The sequence below is a fragment of the Arachis hypogaea genome, chromosome 12, assembly GCF_003086295.3.
Source record: "Arachis hypogaea cultivar Tifrunner chromosome 12, arahy.Tifrunner.gnm2.J5K5, whole genome shotgun sequence".
In the NCBI taxonomy this organism is placed as follows: Eukaryota; Viridiplantae; Streptophyta; class Magnoliopsida; order Fabales; family Fabaceae; genus Arachis; species Arachis hypogaea.
Window position 1 is genome coordinate 102049309 of NC_092047.1, and position 10231 is coordinate 102059539.

The window sequence follows — 10231 nt, forward strand, 5'->3', positions numbered from 1 at the left end:
AGGCTATTGATGAACAGTTTGAGTCTTCTAGTAAGACACTTGCAAGCACCCTAATGGCACAATTGTCATCTATGAGGCTTACTGGCATAAGAGGTGTGCGTGAACACATCATGAGGTTGAGAGACATTGCAGCACAACTGAAAGCTTTAGAGGTTGAGATCTCTGACTCATTTATGGTGCATCTTTTTCTGAATTCTCTTCCTGCCCAGTACGGACCATTTAAGATTTCTTATAACACACATAAGGAAAAATGGTCCATTAACAAATTACTGGTGATGTGTGTGCAAGAAGAAGGAAGGCTAATTTAGGAATTTGGTGAAAGTGCACTATTAGTGACAAATGACGGTGGTAAAAAGCAAGCTCATAAGAAGAAAGGAAAGGGTATTGTATCCCATCCTATGAAGAAAGAAGGTGCACGGTGTTTCTTTTGTAAAAAGAAAGGACACATGAAGAAGGAGTGCCCAAAATTTAAAGTTTGGCTTGAAAAGAAAGGTACTAACCTTTATGATCTTATTCCTTCAGTGTGTTTTCAATCTAATTTTGTTGAAATATGTCATGACACTTGGTGGATTGATTCTGGTGCTGAAATTCATATTTCAAATACCATGCAGGGTTTCATAAGAAAAAGGAAACCGATAGGAAGTGAACTGAGCATCTATATGGGCAATCGGATGCGTTCACGTGTGGAAGCTGTTGGAACATTTAGGCTTGTATTAAGTACTGGTTGTATTTTAGATTTAGAAAGAACCTTTTATATTCCTGATTTTTCTAAAAATTTGATTTCTTTATCTAAGCTTGTAAAACAAGGATTATGTATAAATTTTTATGATGATTCTGTTGACATTATTAAAAATTCTAATATTATTAGACGTGATAATTTAATTGGTGATTTATTTAAAGTCCATTTAGCTAATAATGTTCCATCTAATCTTATGGTTATGCATGGTAATGGTATGTGTAAGGTCCCACATCGGTTGGAGAGGGGAACGAAGCATGCCTTATAAGGGTGTGGATACCTCTCCCTAGCATGACGCGTTTTGACGAGTGAGTGTGGGGGTTTCGGCTATCATCCCTATCGTCAAAGACAAAACCGTGAGGCCTTGTGTGCCAAAGCGGACAATATTGTGCTAGCGGGTGGTCTGGGCTGTTACAGATGGTATCAGAGCCGGAGCACGGATCGATGTGCCAGTGAGGGCGCTGGACTTCCTTAGGGGGGTGGATTGTAAGGTCCCACATCGGTTGGAGAGGGGAACGAAGTATGCCTTATAAGGGTGTGGATACCTCTCCCTAGTATGACGCGTTTTAACGAGTGAGTGTGGGGGCTTCGGCTATCATCCCTATCGTCAAAGGCAAAATCGTGGGGCCTTGTGTGCCAAAGCGGACAATATCGTGCTAGCGGGTGGTCTGGGCTGTTACAGTATGAATGAAAAATCCTCCATGTTGTGGCACCGAAGGTTGGGACACATCTCCATTGAGAGAATAAAGAAATTAGTAAGTAATGGAGTTCTTGAAACTCTAGATTTTACTGATTTTGATACTTGTGTGGATTGCATTAAGGGAAAGCAAACCAAAAAGTCTCAAAAAGGTGCTAAGAGGAGTTCTGACATATTAGAAATAATTCACACTGACATATGTTGTCCTGATATGTCCTTAAGTGGTCAGAAATACTTCATCTCCTTTATTGATGATTATTCACGATATATGTATCTCTATATACTTCATAATAAATATGAGGCATTGGACGCTTTTAAAGTTTATAAAGTTGAAGTAGAGAAACAATGCGGAAAGAAAATTAAGATCGTGAGATCAAATAAAGGTGGAGAATTCTATGGGAGATATACTGGAAGTGGACAAGCACCTGGTCCATATGCAAAGTATCTTCAAGAGCATGGAATTGTGGCACAATACACCATGCCTGGTACACCAGATCAAAATGGTGTAGCTGAAAGAAGAAATAGGACTTTGCTGGATATGGTGAGGAGTATGCTTAGCAACTCCAATCTTCCTTTATCCTTGTGGAGTGAAGCCCTTAAGACAGCTGCGTATATATTAAATAGAGTTCCAACAAAGGCAGTTTCTAAAACGCCATTTGAGCTATGGAAAGGTTGGAAACCTAGTTTGAATCATATACGCATTTGGGGTTGTCCTACTGAAGTTCGGGTTTATAATCCACAAGAAAGGAAGTTGGACCCAAGGACGATAAGTGCCTATTTTATCGGCTATGCAGAAAAGTCTAAGGGTTATAGATTTTATTGTCCCTCCCATTCAAGTAAAATAGTTGAATCTAGAAATGCAAGGTTTTTAGAGCATGATGTAGAAAGTGGGAGAAATCATCCTCTTAAGGTTGTTGAGAATGATAATGTTTGTCAAACCTCTCCATGTACAAGAGTGATTGTTCAATACAATGCCCATACAGATAGGGTCAATGTAGAACAACCTATTACTGATGTTCCACATCATGAAGATAATGTTCAAGTAGATCATATGGTGGAGGATCAAACTCTTCATAATGAAAATGTTGTTCAAGAACATATTGCTCAAGAGCAACTTCAAGAAGAGGGAGAACCTGTTATGCCACTACCTTTACAAGAGGTTGATGATGCAACATTAAGAAGATCAACAAGAATTAGAAAGCCTGCAATTTCTAGTGACTATTTAGTATATCTTGCTGAGTCTGACTATGATGTTTGTGATGAAAATGACCCAACGACGTTTTCACAAGCAATGAAAAGTTGTAATTCCAATTTATGGCTAGATGCTATGAAGGATGAAATGAATTCTATGGCAGATAACCAAGTTTGGGATCTTGTAGAATTGCCTGATGGGGAAAAGGCCATTGGCTGTAAATGGGTCTTTAAGACCAAGAAGGATTCCTCAGGCAATATTGAGCGCTACAAGGCTTGACTTGTTGCTAAAGGATTTACTCAAAGGGAAGGAGTTGACTACAAGGAAATCTTTTCTCCTGTTTCAAAGAAAGACTCTTTCCGCATCATTATGGCATTGGTAGCACACTTTAACATGAAATTGCATCAAATAGATGTGAAAATGGCCTTCCTTAATGGAGATTTGGAAGAAGAGGTTTATATGAGACAACCCGAAGGGTTTATCTCAAGTGCTAGTAAGGAGTTAGTTTGCAAGCTTAAGAGAGCAATGTATGGTCTTAAGCAGGCTTCCCGATAGTGGTATTTGAAGTTTCACAATGTGATTTCTTCATTTGGATTCATTGAAAATATTTCTGATCAATGTATATATCACAAGGTTAGTGGGAGCAAGATCATATTTCTCATCTTATATGTAGATGATATTTTGCTTGCAACAAATGATTTAGGGTTGTTACATGAAGTGAAACAATTTCTCTCTAGACATTTTGATATGAAAGATATGGGTGATGCATCTTATGTCATTGGCATAAAGATTCATAGAGATAAACATAAAGGAATTTTAGGTTTATCTCAAAAAGCCTATATTAATAAAGTTCTTGAGAGGTTTAAAATGCAAAATTGTTCACCAAGTGTTGCACCTATTGTGAAAGGTGACAAATTCTGCTTAGATCAATGTCCCAAAAATGAACTTGAAAAGAAACAAATGCAAAATATTCCTTATACTTCAGCCGTTGGAAGCCTAATGTATGCTCAGGTTTGTACAAGACCTGACATTGCTTTTGCTCTTAGCATGTTGGGAAGATATCAAAGTAATCCAGGAATTATCCATTGGAGAGCTACAAAGAAGGTCTTAAGGTACCTTCAAGGGACCAAGGACTTCATGCTTACATATAGACGAATCGACAATTTGAAAATTGTTGGATACTCAGATTCAGACTTGGCGGGATGTGTTGATTTTAGAAAGTCAACGTCAGGATACATCTTTATGCTTGCTGATGGAGCAGTATCTTGGAAGAGTGCAAAACAATCACTTGTAGCCACTTCTACCATGGAAGCCGAGTTTATTGCTCGTTTTGAGGCTACATCACAAGGTGTTTGGTTAAAGAATTTTATCTTTAGGCTTAAGATTATGGATTGTATCTCTAGGCCATTGAGAATATATTATGACAATTCGGCTGCTGTATTTATGGCTAAGAATAATAGAAGTAGTAGTCGAAGTAAGCACATCGATATTAAGTACTTAGCCATTAAAGACCGAGTTAGGTCTAATGAGGTACAGATAGAGCATATTAGTACTAAACAGATGATAGCTGATCCTTTGACAAAAGGCATACCACCAGGATTGTTTAAGGATCATGTTACTAGTATGGATTTATATTCTGTAACATCACTTATATGACTTATGTTATATTCTATGACATATTTGGATATGAAATTCCTATTATTGTTTGTTTCTCATTTGGTAAGTATATATGCGCATACATGATTGAGAATGACAAATAAAATTCAGTGAATGATCTAGAATAAGCATTGGGCTTATTCCTACAGAAATACCACATGAAGAGTTTATTCAGTTAGGAGATATTACATTGTAATACATAGAAGGTAATACTCGATTAATGAGAAACTACCGCTATGATTCGTGTAATTTGTCTTAATTGTTTAAGCATAGTATGTAATTACAAACTATACGTAACAAATGTTGGACCAAGTGGGAGAATGTTAGAATTTTTATTCTAATTGTGGTCCAATTTGTTAATATAGAAATTAGTTTGGGTGGTGTTGTAATTATTCATTATTATATTGACAGTTGGTCTGTTCTTTGATGGAAAGAACACGACTGTTCATCATAAACTTTATAAGATTTGGGTCCCCAATTCTGATCATAAGAAAAAAAAATACACCTTGATTCCATCTGGCTCTCTGTGATTCAAGAATTGGAAGTTCCAAATTAAATCAAAGAATTTATTGGCAATGGCTGGAGGTACGTAAATTACTGGTTTTATAAAAAAATCTAACATATATTATTTTCTTAAAAATTAATCCATTAAAATTTAAAATCAATACATTATTTTTCTAAAAATAATCCATTCGAATTGGGGGAATTTACATTTGAAAAAAAAATTAATATTTAATAAATGAGAGAATATTCGAGATAAAAAGTTATTAAATTAAAAGAAACGTGAAGTTGATGGCAAATGGGCACAATTTAAACGATTATCTCTTCCACTTTTTTTCTCAATAATTTAATCAGTTATCTCTTCTACTTTCTGTTTTAGGCCATGGATTCCTTACTTCTACTTTTATGTGGGAGTACTGTTAACCCAGTTAAAAATATTTATAAATTGAACTCTATTTTTTATTTTTGAAAAAATTAATAATTAAAATTTTGCCTCTCTAATTTTATTTTTCACACTTTTTTTCCCTTTTAACCATAGTTTCAGAGATGAGAGATGTCTCTGCTAGGGTTTTTCTCACTTTTTCCACTAATGCTCATGTTCTTCTCCCATCTCTGTAGCTACCATGCTGCCTGCACTCGGCACTACCACCACCACTTCTACTGCCGCCACACCACACTTTCTGGTTCCTCTGTGTTGTTGTGCTTTGTCTCTGCCCCTGCGAACTACTCAGGTTTCATTTTACTTTATTTTGTTTTAATGCTTTTTTTATGGCAATTCTTGTGAATTTGGAGATTTTTCTGCTGTCTTTGCACTACAGTTTTTATTTAATTTTATCCCTCTGTCCTGCTTTTTTGCTTTTTCAAAAAGAAATTGCAGTAAGTCGCTGAAGCAATCTTAATTATGTGAGACATGAGTCCGAGAGATATATCATGCAGAATTGGTGTTTCTCTATCATTAGAAGTTAAATCTTGTTGTCTATAGAATTGTTAGACTTAAAAATTGATTAGTTATTATTTTGTAATGTGTTTGCATAATCTTGTTCAGCTTCATACGAATACTTTCTCACTTGCTTCTATCTTTATTGGGTAAGAGCAAATTCTCCGCCGTCTACAAAGGAGTTCTCAGAGATGGTTTTCATGTGGCCATCAGAAGTATTAATGTGACATGTTGCATACCTGAGGAAGTTGAATTCTTGAAGGGATTGAGCCTGCTAACCTCACTGAGACATAAAAACATTGTAAAGATGAGAGGTTTTTGTTGCTCAAGTAGTAGAGGTGAATGTTACATTGTCTACGATTTTGTAATCGGTGGCACTCTATATATCTTGATATGGAAGATGGAAGTGAAAATGTGCTTGAGTCGTCTAAAAGGGTTTCCATCAGCAAGGGCAATGCAAAAGGTTAGTTCTTTTTTTGACACCCAATATTTTCTAAGAAACTCATTGTATATTAGAAAATTTGCCTCTTTCTTACAACAAGGTATTTTTCAACTATTTAGTGTTTAACATTGGTTACATGAATTAAGACGACTATTATGAACCTATAGTAAAGATTAAACTATAATCATTATGCAGAATGAACATAAGTATCTATCTGGTTGATATTGAGTATTTGCTAATCCTTTCTAACCAGGTTTTGGATATCTGCATAGCAATGAAGCAAGCAAACCTACAATAGTTCACCAAAATATTTCAGTCGAAAAAGTTCTTCTTGACAATCAGTTTAACCCATTGATCTGGATGCTGGGATCCCCAAGTTTCTAGCAGACGACATTGTTTACTCAGCACTGAAAGTTGGTGCTGCCATGGGATACCTAGCTCCTGAATACATTACCACTAGACGCATCACCGAGAAGAGCGATGTTTCTGCATTCGGTGTCATTGTTCTTCAAGTCCTGTCTGGGAAGACAACAGTAGGGGGTTCAATCAGAATGGCAGTTGAGTTTTTCAGATTTGATGATTTTGTGGACACAAATATAAAGTGAAAATATTTGAAATCAGAAGCAGCAATTCTTTCAAAGATTGCAGTCATGTGCACTCATGAGCTTTCTGAGCAAAAGCCAAACATGGTAGAGGTGATTCAGGAACTAAGCATGTATTCTTCTCATTCTTCATGATCTAGAACTTTCAGTGGGTTTCATAAGTTCCTAACACATTTAATTCATTCATGACCATGGTTTTCTTTAGCATATTCACTGAATTATCCATTGCTAAATTGTTGTGAACTTCAATGGAATCATGCTGCTTCATTTCTACACACAACTGAAATTGTTGAAGGATGTTCCTTTATTGAAAATCAAATAGCTTCCAAATAATGAATTAAATTGTTAATAATCTCGGTGGAAGCAATTTAAATGTTTCCAAAATAAGAGCATGAATATACCAACGTCAGATAGAGGCAAGAATCTGCACTATAAGCATACGAATCATAGTGGTATAAGCCACAAATTCTCCGTTGACAATTTTCATCAAACACCTTATATGCATCATCCATTCTCCCATATTTTGTATGATAGAAGAGTCCTACAGAAAGTATCCACTAATTATAATAGTTTAGTAGTATGGAATTGTGCAAGTAAATGGTTTAGTGGTTTACAACCATTCAGTTTGCTGCAAATTTTTTTCCCTTATGCTCTTTTGCCGAGGGAGCAACCACCTCTTCTAAACTAAAACATTGAATTCTTAAAGAAGAACTTAACTTCGGTTTATAAGTTATTAGTGATTTTTATATTATCGTAACTAATTATTGCTGGGTATAATAGATACAATATAACTTAATCCAAAGAATGAATAATAGCAAATTTCAAACATATCCTGAATTTATAAGATATAATTGATCTATTTTAAGTTATATAATACAATATGACTTATTACAAATAATTCTATAAAGCTACAAAGTACAACATCAATCATAAAATAAAGTCACACAATTATTACACCAAAATATTATTCCAATTTTTGAGAACCAATTGCACCTTTCCCTAGTAAAAGTCATTGTGTGCCAGTCAGCTTCAAGTTCATAAAGCAATTATGAATAAACTTATTTTTCAAGACCATTCTACTTGAAATACTTTAGAGCTTTATATTTAGAATACAATTATCTATTGTTGGTTCAATAATAACTCCTGCTTTCATCTTGCACTTGTAAAGATGCAAAACTTATTTTCTGCAAACAAAAGAACAAACAAAAGGGGTAAGATGAATGCCAATACAGTGAAGTAATATTTAGTTCATTCACCAGATAAATGGATTTAAAATGAGAAAGCACTAACAGATAAACAAATTTTGTTTTATAATTCAGATTGTGAGACTATCTTTATTACACCAATGAATCACTTTTTTTGCTTCTGATATGGTCGTCACACCTATAAAACTTGGCATCACACGTTACACCTCAGCCATAAGTCAACAATATACGTTACAAACACGGCCTTTATGAGTTATAACTCGGCAAACTGACGTTATGAACCAAAACCGCCAATTAAAGACGACATAATAACCAGATACGTTATCAATCCTCGTCAAAACTGACGTTGAAGGAAAACCGTTACTGATAAAGAACCGACCATATAAAAGCAAGGTAAAAGTATCTTTTCCAAACACTTCCGATTTGAATACCATACTAACTTAAGCATTGGAGTGCCTTTACAGGTACACTCCCCCCCTTTTCTTTCCATTGTCCACACTTTCACAAGTCGAAGGGAAAAGCTCGGAATCGACGAGTTAGCAGTTCAGCCTCTCGAAGAGATAGCTCGGCAGATATCCAATATAAGGAGCCGACCTATTCTATAAGCAAGAACAATTGGCGCCCACCGTGGGGCCGAAGAGATAAATTTTTCCCTCTTTTGGTCTCGATCCCTCTGCCTGTACCTATGGCTGACGTACTACCTCCTACCCTGTCCGAACTTCTCTGGATGGTGACCGAGCTACAATAGGCTAATCAACGTATGGCAGAAGAAAATCAGAGAATGGCCGCCCAAATCACCGAGTTGAACAATGGCCGAATTGAAAATAACAACGCTCATCAGCCTCAACCAGAGGATGCCGAACATCATTCAGACCCCACTCATGTGTCTGAGACCATTCGAGTCGAGGACGAGGATGAGGAACCGGACGAGCTCGTGGGACCCTTCACACCAGAAGTGATGAATTTTGAATTACCACGAAGATTCACTTTACCATTGACCCTCACACCTTACGACGGACTCGGAGACCCAAAAAAGTTCATCAAGAAGTTCCGATCAATAATGATCGTCAACGGTGCATCTGATACCGTTTTGTGTCGTTGTTTTCCAAATTATTTAGACGGTCCTGCACTTGATTGGCTTTGTGCTTTTCCTGCAGGTTTAATTTCGCGATTCCAACAGCTGGCCAAGCTATTTGAGGACCACTTCGCTGGATCTACAATTTATCTGCATGACTCAGATTATCTGAATACAATTAAGCAAGGACAAAATGAGAGCCTGAAGGACTATATGACTCGTTTCACGAAGGTCACCATAAGCATACCTGATCTCCACCCTGAAGTCCACCTTCATGCCATCAAAAGCGGATTCCGACCTGGGAAGTTCCAGGAGACGATCGCCGTATCCAAACCAAAAACACTCGCTGAGTTCCAAGAGAAGGCCAAGGGCCAGATTGATATTGAGGAGCTTAGACAAGCTCGGAAGTCCGACAAAACAAACTACAGAGACGAAGAAAAAGTGCTTAACAGTGAGAAAAATTTTAAACTAACCCCTTCCTTTGAGTCTTACACACAGTTTAACGCCAAGCAGGAGGATATAATCAAAGAGATCCTGAACTCAAAATTAATCAAACTACCAAGAAAGGCGGGCACATATTAAGATACAAAGAACGTCGACAAATTCAAGTACTGCGCCTTCCATCAGAAGCACGGCCATACAACTGATGAATGCGTGGTCGCAAAAGACCTCTTGGAACGGTTGGCTCGGCAAGGTCACCTTGACAAATATATTGGAGGCCACATCCAGAGATGTACTCCAACATCTACAGGCAATGCTCCATCCGAACAACTAAGCCGAGGAAAGGACAAGACATCCTCGACCCAATATGAACAACCACGAGGTATCATTAATTGTATTTCAGGAGGAGGTGCCAGTGGGGGCTCATCAAATTCGGCTAGGAAAAGATCTTTCCGAGCAATATACTCGGTCGAAGGAGCACAGCCCGAGCACCAACTAACGCCTCAATTCCCCCAAATGACGTTCACACGGGCGGATTTCAACTCCAATATTCAAAATTTAGACGACCCCGTGGTCATCACAATTCAATTGGGAGACTTATTAGTAAAAAAGGTACTCCTAGATCCATGAAGCAGCGCCAACGTTCTATTTTACTCTACATTTCAGAAAATGAAGCTAAGCAACAACAACCTGCAACCAACGAGGGGAGACCTCGTCGGCTTCTCAGGTGAACGAGTCCCAATACTA

General features: G+C 37.2%; 1 pseudogene; it reads left to right on the forward strand.

Annotated features, from left to right (window-relative positions):
• The first annotated feature begins 4277 nt into the window (after positions 1-4277).
• On the forward strand, positions 4278-6898 carry LOC112730387 (proline-rich receptor-like protein kinase PERK3; annotated as a pseudogene).
• Positions 6899-10231: the final 3333 nt, after the last annotated feature.